Here is a 19,099-nt window from a genome sequence, read left to right as displayed (position 1 = left end):
GGTGAATAAAATAATAATGTAATCAACAACTAAAAACCAATTGTTCAGAGAACAATTGAAGGGTTTTACACCTCACATGTTGTTAAGAACTTACATATAGAAATGCAAAACTTTTTTAATTACAAAAATGTTACCTTTGTAAACAAAAACGGTGTCAGAAGATAATACATCTTACAGATTGTAAAACAAATATATAGTTTATAGTTTTTTCTTAGAAATAAAAAAGAAAGTTCAGCTACTTCCGGTTGAAAATAGTCACTTCCGGGGTTATCTGAAAACTTACTATTAATACACTTTTCAAAAATATATGGTTTCTACGTATTTCCTTTTTCAAAAAAGAAAGCTAATTGGCTTCCTTCGACGTACAAAATGTCGCATCCGGTTTCATATGATAGCTTTCATTGCACTGATTCGAACAATATATGGTTTCAATATACAAGTGCTTGCAATTAGGGAGATAATTTGCTACTTCCAGTTTAGGAAATGTCACTTTGAGCTTATATGAAAGTTGATTCATACTGATTCTGAAAATATATGGTTTCTAGGTTCTTTAACATGATATAAGTGCACAAAAATACTTCCGGTTTCGACAACGTCGCTTTCGATTGACTTTTCAAGTCAGATATCGTCAAGCTTAATACAAAATACCTAAAGGCTTTATCATCTACCATTATGTTTTTTTTTATTAGAATCATTTTGCGGTTTCCATCAGGAAATCATTTACACACTACATTACACATGTATATCCCTTCTACCTGTTAACCCTTAATCAACATTTGATGATTTTTTTTCAGAATCTACATCATATAATGCCATGGTGCACCTCCTATTTCGATTCTAATATCAATTACTTTTAGGGTTTCCCTTCGCAAATTATGGACTTTGGTAGGAAAGAGGTATCATTTTGCTCGAAGAATCTCTATTTTATTTTGTAACAAAGGAAGAGTCTGGATGGGAAAGGGGGGGGGGGGGGGTTGCGTTCTCCATTTCTATATTCCTAAATTATTAGGTCATTTTTCTCTATTCGTTATAATTTTTGCTCATCATTCTCTATTCTTTATATTTTAACACCTCATTATTCTCTATTCTTTACATTTTTTGCCCATTATTCTCTATTCTGTAAACCCCCATCCACACCCTCATAAAGCATATTGAAATAAGGATGTAATAAGGTTTTTGCATGCTTTTTGATAAATTATGTTCTTTTACTGCTCTTTGCAATTCAATTATGACTGTTTGACATCTGAGCAATATTTCAACACAATCTTATCAAACAAAAGTTTTCATATTTAATCAAATAAGCCTTCAAAAAATCTGAAAGCAAATTTTTTGTTACAACTCAAAACAACTTTCTTTTGTAATTATCTATTATTGGATGGTTAAAGCTGTGCATTTAGCCTTGGGAACATATATGTATGTTTCGGCAATAAAATTTATCGACAGGTTTTATATATTCTGATGAACACCAATAACACCTCTTTAATTGCAGCCTTCATTCTACAAGTATATTGTTATAAATCGCTGATTATGGCAAAATTTAGAAAACGTGTAATTTCTAATTTAAAGAAATTTATAACAATTATCGTTATCTTGATGATACTATTGATTTTTGTCCCCCGCGAAACGAATTCGAAAATCAGTGCCGATCAATTATTTTAAAAAAAAGTTATACCCCTTGGAAACATTAATAATATGGAAAATTGCATCGTTAGCGCTCTCATGTGTAGACTTGTTGCCAGATTTTTATGAAACTTTTATCATAGGTTTATATAAGAAATGCCTTGAACGAGTTCGAAAATCAGTGCCGATCAATTATTTTTAAAGAGTTGTGACCCTTGGTAATATTAATTATATGCATATCCAACTAAGTAAGATATCACGTGACTTTTATGACGTATAGCGAGCCGCCATTTTGAATTATTTTGTCCCATTTAAATTGCATAGGTGCTTCAATAAAGTTTAATTTTCTCATCAACTTGACCCGTTTTTTAACTTTTGCAAATCAATCCTTGATATTCACACATAATTATATCTAAAGATGTTGGTTCTGACAGTTTGATTTTTGATAAAATTACGTCATTGGAGATTCGTAAAAATCGTACTTTTTCTCGTTATTTCCCTGTTGACTCAATGTTAAAATCTAGCGACCCCATGTCTACTTGTGCTTCAAATTCACAAATTCCATAAATAAAAAAAGTTATACTTTGCAAATCGATTCAGAATATTCAAACATATATCTGGCGAAATATTCTACTTAAAACAGTCTAATTTTAGAGCAAATTCCGTCCCACATCGATTTGAAAAAAGTGATTTTTTGGGATTTTTCTAAATGGCGGGTGTATATGAAAATGTCGCATTAATTAAAATCATCGTGCATTTTTCATGCAGAATCTGTGCTGTCAATTTCTTTGATGATATTTCGATATGATTGATTTCAAAATTTCTTGATGAAAAATAAATTATTCCAAGTGTGAAGTGAAAAAAACAACACGGGAACAATTATTTTGACAGATATCCAGGATATACTGTTCCCAGAAAATAGTTAACACTGAAATTTATAATAAAATTATTTTTCGCTACTTTTTTTAAAGGTATTTTCCCTGTTTTCTGTATACTTTATCTTTCTTTAGAAATATATATTTATATTCCTTTTGGAAAAAAAAAATGTTTTCGTCCCAAGAGAAAGAAAAAATGCCCAACAATTATTATAGATAAATATTATGTACCTTTAAAATCCCTTTACGAACAGGTGAACTCTGACTTGGGTTATAATGTTACAATATATTGTCAGGTAGTGTAAAGGAATTGTGTCAAACCAAAAGCCACCAGGTGACATTAACATCCTGTGTATACATGTATTTCCAGAGTTTAGATTTTGTGATATACAAAAGTTTTCATAAACGTACAAATAAATATCTTCTCTTCCCCGTGTACACAACAGAAGAAATATATATTTCATAAAGAACTGTAAGAAAATATGAATATTAAGAAAAATTCTTTGAAAAGTTGATTTTTGCTTAAAAAAATAATCAAATATTTATGTTTTACGATAATTGTTTTGAAGAAATATTCTGATTCAAGTTTTATATTAAATAGATTTTTTTTTATTTTCATAGAAAATTAAACGAGATTTCATTGCATATGATGTTGTCATTTATTTTGATTAATTCAATATTTTAAGCAAAATCCAGGCACTAAATAAATCGATATTGAAAGTTTAACTTGTATTTGTATACAAAAAGATGTTATTGTATACATTTCAACAGAGACATATAATACAATTGCTCTGATTTCAACAACATTGTACACCCGCCAATATTTATCGACAGTGTTATCGGTCCTGAATAGGACTGATATAGTTGGGTATGGAAAATTGCCTTATGAGCGCGCTTGTGTATACAATTCTGGCCAGATGTTTATGATATTTATATTATAGGTTTATATCATCAATGTTTTTGATGAGTTCGAAAATCAGTGCCGATCGATTATTTTTAAAAAGATTTATGCCCCTTGGAAATATTGATTATACGGAAAATTGCATTGTAAGCACTCTCATGTGTACAATTCTTGCCAGATATTTATGAAATTTATATTATAGGTTAATATTATCAATGTCTCAGACAAATTTGAAAATTGGTGTCGATCAATTCTTTTTAAGAAAGTTATGTCCCTTGGAAATATTGATTATATGGAAAATTGTATTGCTATAGCGCTGTCATGTGAACAATTCTTGCTAGAATTTTATGAAAATTATATCATAGACTTATATCAGCAATGTCTTTGACACTTTTGAAAATAAGTGCTGATCAAATATTTTAAACGAGTTTTGCCACTTGGAAAAATCAAATATAACAGAAATTGTATTGCATTTTCTTGGAAGCCTTCATTTCTCTAAGATATTTATAAATTGTTTTAAATTTTTTTACTTATTGTCCTTAGATAGATAAAATATGTGCAACGCGGGGGACATTGGAACTCTGTTCTTTTTTACTTCGGAAATTTATCACTAGGATCGAACTTTACTTTAAAATTTTTTAATATGAACAGCAATAATTGTCATATTGGACATTATTTGGATATTTCAATTTTACACGAGAATTATGAAAAGCGCTTCGGACGCATGAAATTATTAAACGTGTTGTTTTCAATTTTTTACATCACTGGGTCGATACCTCTGCTGGTGGACTATCAGTCCCCGAGGGTATCATCAGCTCAGTAGTCAGTACTTCGGTACTGACATGATTTATAACAAACTTTTCTAAAATTGTCCGTTTATAAATTTTGAAATTATAAAGAAACTAAGGTTTCAACTCCCTCAGGCAAAGTTGACCTTAGATGAATTTGGCTATTTGTTTTAGGTATTTTTGTTATATAGCTCTTCAACTGTTTCGGTACTTATACATCACTCGGATTTCAAATGTTTGGCATTGAGCGTTCCTGATGAAGGTAAATCCAGAAAAGCGCTTCGGACGCATGAAATTATTAAACGTGTTGTTTTCAATTTTTTACGACAAATGAGACAATTGTTCATTCCCTATTGTTCAACTTTTCTTTGTAAAGAACGATTTATTTTGTAGTCTTTTTTAACAGTGTCTGTATTTCCCAACTCGTTCGCTGTACCAGTGTCTGTAGTGACGTTTGAGTTTCCTAAGAATGTGTTCTATTTATAACTTATAGATTATCAAGTCAAGAATATTGTTACCTCAAATCTCAAATTACTTCAAATTTTCAGTAAAAATTAAAAAAAAAAAAAAATTTTGGTTTAACAATACCGGTAATTATCTGATAACGTATGGAATAAAAAATCCAGATTTGACCGGTGATGTTGTTCAAGGAGCTAAATTGTAAAGGATGGTACGATCAAAATATATTACTGTTATCTTGAATAAACTTATTCTAAAGATTATCAATTTGACATCACTACGTAAGCATGCAGTATGGGTGTTGACAATTCGGAATTTTTTTTTCGCCAGCTGCAATGCTTGATTGTGAGAAGTGAATTTTCAAATGTCATCGTTAAGCACAGCCATGAGCGATACCACTGGTTGGGTTGCCATAACGTCCACACCAAACATCTAAAATTAATGATTGGGCAAAAAGCTCGCAATAGCTAGTTGTGCTACGCTTTGTTTATTATTGGAATTATGCTGATTATGCTTTTTGTCCGTTTCTATTTGGAATAGTCCGTATCAAGATTCATATTGAGCTGTTTTAAAAAGGCGATTGGACGTTTGTCAAGTACAGCTGCCTTCTACAAAAATGAGAAACATAGACATACATATATTGTTTAAGGTCATGAAGTGAAGGACCACAATGATTCGAACAACAATTACAAAGAAGAGGATAACATCAAAAGTCTGAACTTTTTTTTATTGACAACAAATTTGCTGACATAGGTGGATTGATATTTAAACAAACAGTCGGTATTCCAATGGCTACCTTTTGTTCACCGTTACTAGCCGACTTATTTTTATGTTTGTACTCATATGAAGCAGAATCCATACAGAACCGTCTTTGAGACACAAAGAAAAACACTCTTGCTATGTTTTAATATGTGACTTTCAGATTTGTTAAAGATGTCCAGTCACCCAAAAGTGTCCACAAGGTTTGCATCTAATTATTCTAAGTGAACCTGTGATTGAGGATACCAGAAAACTTAGAAGGTCTGCTTCTTATCTTAATCTTTTCCTCGATATTGACACAGTTGGATGATTTTCAACTAGGATATATCGCAGACATGATAATTTTAATTTTTAATTTGTCAATTTTCCATTTCTCAGCAGTAATATACCCTTTGAAAACTCCTCTGGTGTTAACAATTTGCTCCAACAGAGTAATGAGGAAGAACGACTGAAATGACACCACACAAGTTTTATGGTCACCAACATGAGTTAAGAGAACCATACGATGTATCTGCCTCTCAACTCACAAGTGAAAAGTTTTCATGGTCTTATATCTCTAGATACCAAGACAGCCGTCTGAACTGTTAATTTACCGATTGCAAATTTTTTTACTGAGTGTTGATTCGCATGGCGGCTGTTGTATGCATAGCAGGAGACGTTTACCCTGTCGACTTACCCATTCTCTTATGGGATTTTGATTGATTTGTGAGATTTGAATATTGGTACAGTTCATTATTGTTGCCTCTAATTTGATAACGCAATGCTTATCATTGTTTATAAATTGATTTGTGCTAGTTCATTTCTAGATGAATAGAAAATTTCTTTTCATATTCTGTAGTTTTAAATTTTAATTTCAGGTGTCAGAGGAGATGGTTTGATTTGTGTTATGAATTTACTGATTATGGTCAATGTTATTGTGGTCTTCTAACCATCACAAAGAAATTAGTTAAAATTGAACATTCAATGCATAAACACAACCTTCAAAACCTATTTATACAAATATTGTAAAAACTCATTTAAGATACCAGAGGCCTGGTTTTCGAAAGTATCAAAAGACATTTTTTAAGACATATCTTATGACCGATTTTACGACCATCGTAGGACCATTTTAAGGTTCATCTTAGACTGTAAACAAAAGCTGTCTTAATATAATCCTGATCAGGATGGTCTTTGGACAATTCTAAGCTATATGTACCTGCATTGTTTCGTTGTCATAGTAAGAATAATAATGATAACTGACAGAAAAGTATTTGAATTTACCATGGAGTTCGATATTTTTGTAAACATTTATTTGCAAGCAGTTGACTGTTTACTGTTGTTAAAATAACATTCACTTTTCTTAATATGAATTTGATATTCTGGATTTTTCAATTCCAATCATGTACATAATGTAAGTATCATCCAATCAGAAGCCGCACAGTACTCCTTTCGGATTATGAAATCATTCAAATGTAAAAACCTGACGGTAAAATGTAAATAAATAACAGCGCTCTTTTTACCTAGAATTGGTTCTAAAATGTTATTTCAATACACCTTCTTTTTGTGAGATTTTAACTGGATAGTCGTATGTACATGTACAGGCCCATGTGATCATATTGCTCTACGTGTGTATATAAATATATCAAAAGTGTATTTACAACTAAAAAGATATCAATACACCATCGTTCTTGTTTTGTTATCTTTTATACACAATAATGTGTTAAACTTGTTCATTTGCACATTATGCACTTTATCTATTTTCCATTTATTGAACATTTTTCTCTAATTTTAACCCTTAAGTAAATCCGTTTTTTTATTTCAAATATGCGTTTATCAGTCTCAAATAAATCTTAATAAATGAAATTTAACTGTATTTGCAAGAAACATGAGAAAGTAATATCGGTTTCTCATGTTGATTTTATCCCTCATTCAACGGGAATAAGATATGTTCGCAAATTCCAGAATCAGGTTATTCATATATCCCACCCCTAATATACATAATAGTTCCCCGTACCATGTGTACTGAGATTGCACTTGTATGTAGGAAAATATAAACCGAAGATTAATGTTTCCATTAAACTAATCAATATTAAAGAGCTGATCGATCTTGGATGAAAAAGTTACCGATACACACCATGAAAACAATCCGCCATTTTTATAATTTCTTAAATGGTAAGTTCAATATTCATTTTACATGAAATTACAAATTAGGTATAAAGCAGTCAATATGTCAAATAAACGTCTAATCATAAATATGGTTAGTGAAAAACAGGCGCTTATTCGAAATTAAATTTAAATAAATAATCAGGTGTGGAATAAACAGATTAATACTTCACAGTAGAGAAGATCAATTCACAACAAAACTTCAAATTTTATGAGTGAATAAACAGACCGGAACATAAACAAAGCTGATAAACGGTAAAAGTAGTTTAACATTTTTCAACTGCATACATGTCAATTGATTTGAAATAAGGTGTTGAATATTTTATTTAGTATTGCTAAACCACGATATCGATTTGTAAAATGTACTGTATTTTCCAATAAAATCAGACTTTTATAATGTGTAAACAATGATACGGACTTGTGCAATTTTGTTGTTTGCATTGCAAAAAGGAAGAAATCAAGCTAGTATTAAGATTTCACTATGGTGGCTGTCATGCTTATCTTTACATTACATAAGGTAATGGTAAAAATCTCATTTATTTTATCATAAAAAAAATTGCAATTGGATATTTGGTAAACATTTTCTGAAGAAATTTTTTTAAAAGAGTCTAGTAAATGATTAACTTAAAACATTAAAATATTACAGGCATTTAATTTTAAATTTTATTTTGTATGCTGTCACAAAAGATTATACGTTATGTAACAGTGGTACCACCGTCTTGATCAGATAGAAAAGAATTGGAGTATCGACTTGTTTTCATAGTTTGCTGAATATTTTTGTTCATATTTTGTCTGGCCTTGATACAGTTCTTTGATGGTGTAAACTTTCCATTAACACCATAAACCATTACACCATACACCATACACCATACACCATACACCATTACACCATGCACCTTGTTCCATAACACCATACACGTTACACCATACACGTTACAGCTTTGCACCATACACCTTACACATTCTATCTACACCATCCAAAATTACCCATAATTTAATTACAAAGAAGGCGTGCACCATACACGTTTTTGTGGGAAGTTTACATCATCCAAGGGCTGTAGAAACAAAAAAACGAGACGAGGGTATGCTGTTTCCAGGGTCGTCGGCGTCGTAAAAAATTTGTAAGTAAGTGATAAAGTCAGTTTATGGGTAGCCACTAGCTTTATATATATATATAGTGGTAGGTCAATGATATTTGATATGCAGCTGTATGATAATCATCGACAATCTCATTTCCTTTGAGATTATTGACCCCGCCCACTCAGTCACGGTCTATTGACTTTAAAACTGTTGCATAACTTACATATTAAAGTATTTCTATTTTGGTTTCAACATTTGTATTTAATTATGAAAATAACAAAAAAGCGAGACATGTCTCTGTGTCAACAGTTTATTATTTTTATCATTTTACAGGAAAATTGATAGATTGAATATAGTTCACTTCCCATTACAACGTTTACGATATCCATTTAGATGCTAAAAGTATGAAGCAGGTCTGACAGTCAGCAGCAATAAACTAATAATTCGCTATGGAGTCAATATCAGACAACGAAAAAAACTTCATGATTGTCCAGTTTATGTTGACAGGAATTTCGCCATTAGCTGTGCGTAAAATATTTGACAACGAATTTCACCCTGTATGTTTAAAAAGTTCACTTAGTAAGGAATACAAAAAGATCCAACAGCTGAAAAATAAAAGAGTTTTGAACCAGACACAAATGGATCTACTTTATCCAAAAGGAGGTGAGTTGTCCATTATATTAAAACATAAGGCATTTGAACTTTATATTTAACGCTTCATTCTACTTGATACAGATCAGATGAAATAAAAGAGAGGCAAAAGATACCAAAGGGACATTCAAACTCACAACTCAAAAATATACTGACAACGTTACGCCATGGCAAAAAAAAAAGAAAGAAAAAGACAAAAAGACAAACAACGGAACACAAAACACAACATAGAAAACTAAAGACAGAGCAACACGAACCCCTCCAAAAAATCGGAGGTGATCTGAGGTGCTCCGAAACGGTAAGCAGATCCTGTCCCACATGTGACACCCGTCGTGTTGCTCATGTAAGTACAATCCCGTTGATAAGTCTAATATGACAATGGATGCAAATGTTATTAGAAATAATGTTGAAATGGTCCCTATTTATCTAGGTTTCGTTCCATATTTGTTTAGCATAAAGATGTGCTATTCCAAACTTTAAACTTTAGAATATTGATTTTCAGTCAAACAAGATATATATGTTACAGTGAATTTGTATAATCAGGGATTATGTAGAATCCCTGATTTTTCAGGGATTATATAGAATCACTGAAATCATTGGTGATTATATATAATCCCTGAAAGTGACCAGTGATTTTGTATAATCACTGAACATTTTACTAATTATTTTACAAATTCCCTAATATAATATCAGGGATTATAAATACTTAAAAAAAAAGATAGTCAAATAATCTTTTTTTTATTACTTTGCAAGTTGAAGTGAACAATTTTCATTCCTGATCCACTAGGTAATCTTAAGTGAACATTTTTTCCAGTGATATTTTATAACTGTTGAACCACATTATTTCACAAAACAAATAAGTATGGTATACACACAGGTGTTGCATGGGTTGGAGTAAACGTATGCTCAAAAGTTACTGCAAATTGTAGAGGGAAAAAATAGGACATGGACAAGGAACAAATACAATGACATTGTTACTTTTGATGACAAAAGAACCAAGTAAAGGAGACAAAACTGCTGCTTATAACTATCTGCTGACAAAGTCAGTATTTTATTTTTTCAAAGACAGCTACCATCCTTTATAATTTCATACGTATTACGCTCTTTAATGCTCTATTCATTAAAAAAGGAGGGAGATGAGGGAGAGAGGCTGGTGGGCATATCTATATATATATAAAAAAAATCTTAAAAATATGACACAAAAATAATTTTGTGAATAGGAAAAGTTGCAAAAACTAAATATACAGAAACAAAAGTACCATTTATGATATGCACATTTCTACGATTTGCTTCTCATAAGTATACTATTGTTTCATACCAAATCAGTGCTTGATTCTGGTTGGGGAGAGGATAACTTTTAAACACAGAGGGTGATCGTAAAGATATAACCAACACAGGGTTTCGATATAATGTAGAAGACATTTTAATTAATAATATCATCATTTCCATTGATAGCAATAACTTGACATGTATTGTTTGCAAAAAGCCAGCGTCAAATGCACATTTATGATCTAAATGTAAATGCACAATGCATGTTATGTATTAATATATTGTGCTTAAAATTTTAATATTTTGTGTAACATTTTAATATATTGTGCTTAACATTTTAACATTTTGTGTAGTATTTTTTTTTGTCTAACATCTTAATATATTGAGGTTATCATTTTGATATATGTTTTGGATTTTATTTTTTTACAATTCATCTTCATAATGATGCTTTAATATAATTTTACAGAATAAATTATTAAAATTTCATTCACTTTCATTATAAACAAAACTGTTTTTTTCATTTCAGTTATTATGTATAATCCCTGACGTTTTTTCTAGTGATTATACATAATCCCTGTAAATATTAGTGATTATATATAATCACTGAACTGACCAGTTATTCTACATAATCCCTGAAAATTTTAGGGGTTCTATATAATCCCTGATTATACAAATTCACTGTAACATATATACTATTTCTCTTTCTTGTTGTTCTTTTACACTTCTTTTATGTTTTTTTTTGGGGCCAAACATTTTGCATCTTTTAACACGCCATGTGATATTTGGATTGAAGCTGTATTGACATAAGACGAATATCATCATTACCTTAAGGTGATCTAGAAATTTGGTCAAAATTCGTGTCAAGAACATAATTCTTTTATCGTATGATATTTGACACAAGGCGGCAACACATCAGGACGATGTTCTGTCTTTTATTTCTAGACGAGTTTTATCTGTCCTACATTGTGTGTATCGATATTCCACTGGTGCCATGCCCCGTCCTTTATATAGTTAACTGTTGAATAAAGCAAAAACTATTCAGATTCCCATCCGGAATCGTATATAGTATCTAACTGCCGTGAAAAAAAAACATTCAAAAAGTACAATCACAAAAATACTGAACTCCGAGGAAAATTCAAAAAGGAAAGTCCCTAAACAAATGGCAAAATCAAAAGCTCAAACACATCAAACGAATGGATAACAACTGTCATATTCCTGACTTGGTACAGGCATTTTTTTTATGTAGAAAATGGTGGATTTAACCTGGTTTTATAGCTAGCTAAACCTCTCGCTTGTATGACAGTCGCATCAAATTCCATTATATTGACAACGATGCGTGAACAAAACAGACACAATAGGTAAAAATGTCAAAAATAGGGGTACAGCAGTCAACATTGCGTTATCATCTTAATCACTATAAAAACAATGCAACGAAGAAGCACAAAAAGGCATACATCAAATTTAACATCCTCATTTTGCTTTTTAATTATACGATTTTATTTATTTATGTTAAATCCACCCTTAAGGATGGAAAGTTTTAAGTACTAGCGTAAAATCGCGCGTTTGAAATTCACACAGGTAGACATAAAATAATTTTGTCGTTCAAAGTATGACGGGATACATAAGTACAGAGTCAGATCAAACGGATATCACAAAAAACAGACTTAACAGTAAAAGTATTATTAATAAATAAAATAATTATGTCGTTCAAAGTATGACGGATACATAAGTACAGAGTCACATCAAATGTAAATCACAAAAAACAGACTGAACAGTAAAAGTAATATTGATAAATAAAATAGTTTTGTCGTTCAAAGTATGACGAGATACATAAGTACAGAGTCACGTCAAATGGATATCAAGGGCACCATAACTCTTTTCCTCGTATATCATAAATTGTTATAAAAAATATATATAACAGTTAAGATTCCAACCCGTTTACCATATATTCTTATTAACCAGTATAAAAAGTTTTCAGTACTAGAACGTGTTTGACGAGAATTATCTTTCATGGAGGTTGTTAATAAGTTTTATGCCACCAACACACAGTTGCAATTATTTAAGAATTGAATATTTTCTAGGCGTAGAACCTTCATCATCCAAATTTGACATATCACTGATGCTTTGTTTGTTGAGAAACTTCACTAATATTGATGTTTATAATCAGACTCCTCAAGCACACGAAACAAGTTTAGCAGCTGATCTCGGCAGAATTCATTATTATAGAAACGAGTGTGCTCACCTGAATAAATGTGAATTATCGACAACATATTTCAATTTGATTTGGACCGATTTAACCGAGGTAAGTATATGTTTTAATTAAGACTTCTTTAAAATCCAAATACGTATGCTTAAAATTGACCAAAATTAACACGAACAGAGCGCAGACATCAAAAACCTCCCTGTGCAACTGGTTAGGAGACGATCATTCAATTTTCTTAACGAGGGGGAAGATGCAGGATTATTTTAAAAATTAGAATCCTTGCCTGGTAAGAGCGAAAAATAAGAAAAATAAAACCCTTGCATAAGACAGGATGAATGTTCTGCAACACAACATGTAGAAAACAATAGTGTACAAAAGTAAAAATAAGTACGCATGCGTAGCACAGATGAAAATGTGTAAAATGTAAATACGCAAAAAGCGTACTGTCCCAATCCCTTCGAATTTTAGATTGTCGTCTCCTTACACAATATACAGGTGTTTTAATGTCGACAATTGCATAGATACATAAACACAAAACGCTCATGCCTTCGCGTTGATCATCAATCAAAAAATATTCAAATAAGTTTCGTTAATAGATAAGTGCTTACTACTTGAATATGCAGTATTTACGAATATAAAATAACTTAATATAAAATACGAGTGAAAGCTGTTTTGGTGCAAATCTTGACGTCTGTTTCCTAATAAAAAAACAGTCCTATATTAACACAACCCTGGATTAACCTGAAAAATGAACAAGAGTACACAGTTCTACTGGTTAAGATAACGTGTTTACCAAAAGAACTTTGACGATTTCGGTCTTCGTGTAAAAGTTCTAGTGAGTTATGATTAGACCACGATAAAAATATCTATCCTATGCCCAATTAAAACTAAATAGAAATCCTTATTGATTACATATATACTTTTAAAAGTGAAACAATTCTTCAGAAAAAGAGAGCAATAGGAAAATGAAATAAATTCAATTCGAATGCTGAAGTGAAATCAACAATTGTTGTTACTTTTCGTATTTGTGAACACCTGCTTCAAGAAGGGATAGAACATAACTCGTGAGTGATGTGAGTCTACATTTTGGCATAATCAATGAGCACTGGTCTGACATGTGACTCCTAATTACAATCATTAGAGTCTTGAAAATGACACGAAGTATATTATTAATTGATTTCTATAAAGTTTATTCATTTTAACGGCGTTAAAAAAATGACAACAGATGTAGATACTGTCTCGTTAACTTTATTTTTCTTAAATCAGTCAAATAGTTTTCAATGTCCTTCAACTTTGTATTTGTGATTCGAACTCCTCTGACGAGTCTTATAAGGACAACAAAAGGGCGTCGGGCGTTATTAACTATAGTGTATATGTGATGAATCTTTTTAATTGCTTCCGTTTCAATACATGTATTCATGGAATTTTAAGGCTTACCGATTCCATATAATGTTTACTCTTTATTGAACTGTACTGCGATACTTAGTTTATGTATTCGATCTTTGATATATTCGGCGTGGCTATCTCTCAAAATCTTAAACCATTGTCGCGACGTCAGCCTTTTCATTTTTTTTAGAATCAACTCTTCCTAAATCTGTCGCTCACCAAACTATTTTGAATTGCTTCCTTTGTGTGCATAATTTCATTAAATTTGAATTGGCTAATTTACTGATTTCTGTTCACTAATGGACTTAATTTAAAAACGTACCTTCAATTTTTGTAATTTGTATATGCCTTCCCTGGGAATTGAACCCTTCCTTGAAATCTATAATGTGTGACTGACATCAACACATCGACGAAACCTCTCGGCTACCAATGGATTGCAATTCAAATGTCCATTTTATATATATAAATGAACATATAATACACATCGGAACAAAGGACACACAGCGCTTGTACCTTTATGTATACACAATAGACAATCGTATAGTATTAGTTGGTAGCCGCGAGGTTACCATGTTTAATATCAATGAGTTAAAGAGTCAAATGAAAAGTAGACTTGTCGGTTTAGGTTCGAATCTCTGTATTCTGTTTTTGTCCCTATTAGTTAGTTTTCCGTTTTTCTTATTTTGTATGTCAACATAGTTATTGTGGATATTTTTGTAATAATAGCGTTTATTTTAGGATTATTGTTGGCTATTTTACACATGTAAAAAGAAAAGGATTACATTCAACTTGTCCATTTTTGTTTTATAAATACAGTATGCTTTCATCTGTTTTACTATATATCTTAACAAATGTTTATTCGCAAATCCCTATGCGAGTAAGTCGTGATGTGACAAGATTTAGGCTTCTTGATAGAATTTTCGGTAGCATATTTATTTTATATACTTAGAAATAATTTCGAATATGTTTTATTTTGTAAATTACGGATGATATTTAGAAGCCTGATGATTTAAAGACAGACGTGTTATGTTATATGTGTATTTCTCTAACAAATTAATTGTGAACTTAGATTTATTAATGAATCGTTGAACATGAGAACATGGTCATTTGAGCTCACTTACAATACCAATTCCTTATTTAAGAAAAAGCTTTAATTTTGAAAAGACATCAACACAACAGTTTAAGTTAGAGATACAATGGATCAGCGTTCATTTAAGAATCAATGCTTATTTATTGTTTCTACATAATACTTCTCCTTTATTTTATACCAAACAACAAAATCAAAGAAAACTAGTTTAGGTTAATAACTTACAATTACATTGAATTTCATGATTACAATTTTGTGTTTGAAGTTAAATACCTGTGTTGCGTATTTTTCCGTATGAACGTAGATACAAGCTACTCGGACTTTCTAGTGACATAATGTGATATAAATATAATAACGCAAAAATTTTCACTACACTTTTTAAACAGACAAAATTTAAAAACATTCGTGTATTGGATTTTTAAAATCAAAAGTATACGATTTTATTAATCAAAAGTGTATTGGAAATCGTACTTTGACCTAAGGATGCCAATAAATCAATGTAATAAATTACTTACAAATGACTTGTAGTTTTAATACACCGTAACAGTTCAGTTGTTTCTTGCTTTATGCAATCTCAGATATATTTTGTATTGTATCTGGACAAAGATTTTAAAAGTGTATATCTAGAATAATAAATGTGGTTTTTTTTCCACATAATTAAGCCGTATGGCGTATTCAAACCTAAATTCATCAGAAAAAAAATATCCCACTTTAGTGTAATCAGTACAATATAAAACAAATCCTGCAAATCGTTGCAGAAATTAATATTGTTTACGGTATAAAAGTCTGATCATGCCTTTTTTAGGCTTTTCTTGTCGAAGAGCACACATTGGGTTGTAAGACCTAAATGAAAAACCTTCCTGTGGTCGGTCTTTCATTTGATCAATTCTGACACCCCTCGATACGCTATACGAGAAGAAAAAACTCAGAATATGCATTACCTATAAGATTTTTTTTTCTGTCAAAATTTTATGTTACTCGCCTTTTTTCAAACGTATATTTTTCATACTTTTTTAATATCTATTTATAAATATTATAGTTAAAACATAAAACGCCGTGAATCCTATCTATTAAAATGATGCTGAAGATACAAAGAAGATTCAAAACTCGTTAGTCAAAGAAAAATCAACCACGCCATGTAAAAAAAAAAGCCAAAAACGACGAAACAAGTCCACACATCACTACATAGAAAACTAGCTGATTTATACGAACCCAATTAAAAAACCGGGGTTAAATCTAGTACATATATGTAGCTCCGGAAGAGCTTGCAGTTCTTGATCCACATGTAGCAATTGTCGTGTTGCAGATCCAAGATCATACAAGTACACATCAACAGTAATTTAGCCGGTCCATATAGCATATTTATTAACCAGTGACATAGAAACAGTATACATTGGCCATTTTTTACAATCCATGTGCTTGAGAGAACTGGTAATTAATACAGATCTAATCCACAATTTTAACTGGTCTAATAAAGGTTAAAAAAAAACTGTTTGTGTAATTAAACTCATCAAAGACCCCAGGATTCAAATTTTGTACACCAGGCGCGTTTTTTCATGTACAAAGAGAATGATCAGTTATGCTCGAATCCAAAAAATTTAAAAGGTCAAATAAAGTAACAAGTTGAAGAGCATTGAAGTATAACGCAAACCATAGATGTTCAACAAGTTTGATGTTAGTTGTTACTTGTATCTATTTTTTAACATTGTGTTCTTTTATAAAAATTAAAAAATAAAAGCCCGAGAATTGGATGAATGTTTTTGAGAACAATTTTGGATATACCACATTATTGTTTATTATACAGAACTTAGAGTACAAGGGGATTTCGAACATTGCAAACCTTCTGATTTTTTTAAATGCGGAGTGGCAGCTGATAGTTAAGCACAAAATAGTTTACAAACATTTTTGACAGGTAGAGCAAATGATAAGAAAATACGATAAATAAAAGAAAATTAAAATATCGTAATCCACAAACTAACCTGTTAGCTGTCATTTTGTGTACATCCGCTAGTGACGTCAATGTGATGAGAGGCAAGTCCTGTATAAATCGTGATCCTCAAAGGGTTATGCAACGGTATATAAAAGGGTTATCTATCAAACTTAGTTAATTCTTAGTGTTATTCTCGCCATTCTCGTTCCCGTATGTGTCAGGTTTATTTGCTTTGGTTTGCTCTCTCATTGATGAAGAACCATGATATATACTTTCTTATACAATGTATTCATATGCCTTGCCTTGAACCATAAATGCCAGCCTATACTTGTTATGATATGATTCGATGTTAACTAAATATTGTCATTCATTTTCTTATAGGCCATAAAACGCTTGGGGGGATCACAACTGTATGAAAAATGCCAAACAGTGAAACAAAGTATGGAAAACTCGGATCAAAGGATCTTTTGTGAGATATTCAACGAGATGCACAGTTCAATGAAGGAAATGAAAAATTTGAAAGAGGAAATTGATAGATTGAAAGAAGAAAACAAATTAGAGATCGATTTGCTAAGAGTAGAACAACAAGAAGAGGCTGAATTGGAATTCCTCTACAGTTCTATAGAAGATCTCAGTCAGTATTATTTGTTATTAATTCATGTTCATATTTCAATACTTTGAAAAAGTTACCACGATTGAATTTTAACTCTATGTGAATTTAGCATATGAATTATAATTTATAATTAAACCGAAAGGTTCATTGGTTTAGTTTTATACCGATTTTGGCTTCATCTATACCAACATTAAAAAAAACAGTTTACTTTGCATTGTTGGACATGTTTCAAAACGTTTTCAAACAAGCCATTTACTGGTTAATTGTTCCTCTGATATTGATATTGATTTGAAAAACCAAGTACTATAACAAAGCAATATGCTTGCTTAGTTTTTCAATGATCGGAAAATACACGATATAAAGACACAAAACTCTTCATCTTTTGCACATACAAATAAAACGTTGCACATGACGTTTCTGTGTGAAAATGGGGTTATCAAAAGTTCCAACTTTCAAAGTAATATTTGATGAGTTTTTTTTAATTTTATTTTCAAGCCTATCATTATACTCAATACAACCAAAAATATCTATATTTGCATTTCATTTCATTAAATGATAATCTGTTGCAAAATGGATTTCATACCAACATCGTGCGCAACGTCTATTTGAGTAAATATGACGTTTCGGTAGCTTTCCCTACTCATATATGATTTCTTGCCAAATAATTATAATCTAATAAGTGATTCATGCCCATTCATTCTTACGAAAATGCCTAAACCTTTGCAATGTTTCTGCATTCTACATTGATATCATCGTCAGTGTTTCATAGATTTGTCCGTGATCTTTTGATTTTACCTTAGATGTATGTTCTTAATTTAGAGATGCACAGAATTCCTCTCAAACTGTTACTGGCTGTAGGCGTTAAAACCTTTTTGGGTCGAACATTCAAAAAAAACATGACTTAATAGTAACATCACAAACGACATTTCTGAACTCAAAAGTCCAGATTATACCACCGTTTTTATTTATAAACATACCTGAGCTGAGTCAAGACTTCTACTATTTTTAGAATATTGAGGGTCAAACAATTTCGCTTATCATAGTTACATCCTCCATTTGTTAATAGTTGAAAGACGTATTGTGAAAGTATGAATCTACCTCCTGGACGTTAATAGTAACTAAACTTCACGCCGAAATGTTTGTTATAATAAATTTTATAAATGCAAACCCATTAAAAAACTTTCATGTTAAACTTGATGGCTAAATAAAATGTTTGAATATGTTATCATTTGTTTTGTTCAGTCTTTATATCTTGTGGATGTTGAAAAAATACAGATTCTTTAAATGCATTTTCCGTTCCAAACTATACAGGACTAATAATTTCTAATTTTGTTTT

General features: G+C 31.0%; 1 long non-coding RNA gene across 1 annotated transcript in view; it reads left to right on the top strand.

Annotated features, from left to right (window-relative positions):
• The window catches only part of LOC127724362 (uncharacterized), a 55,326-nt gene extending 43,295 nt beyond the window's left edge, over window positions 1–12,031 (top strand). Inside the window, exon 2 of the long non-coding RNA XR_007992461.1 lies at window positions 11,720–12,031. This is a non-coding gene — a long non-coding RNA (uncharacterized LOC127724362). The remainder of the gene's footprint in view (window positions 1–11,719) is intronic.
• The last annotated feature ends 7,068 nt before the right edge of the window (window positions 12,032–19,099 follow it).

The sequence above is a fragment of the Mytilus californianus genome, unplaced genomic scaffold, assembly GCF_021869535.1.
Source record: "Mytilus californianus isolate M0D057914Y unplaced genomic scaffold, xbMytCali1.0.p SCAF_14, whole genome shotgun sequence".
In the NCBI taxonomy this organism is placed as follows: Eukaryota; Metazoa; Mollusca; class Bivalvia; order Mytilida; family Mytilidae; genus Mytilus; species Mytilus californianus.
The sequence above is the reverse complement of the archived record's forward strand: the minus strand, read 5'-3'. Positions and strand labels throughout refer to the sequence as shown.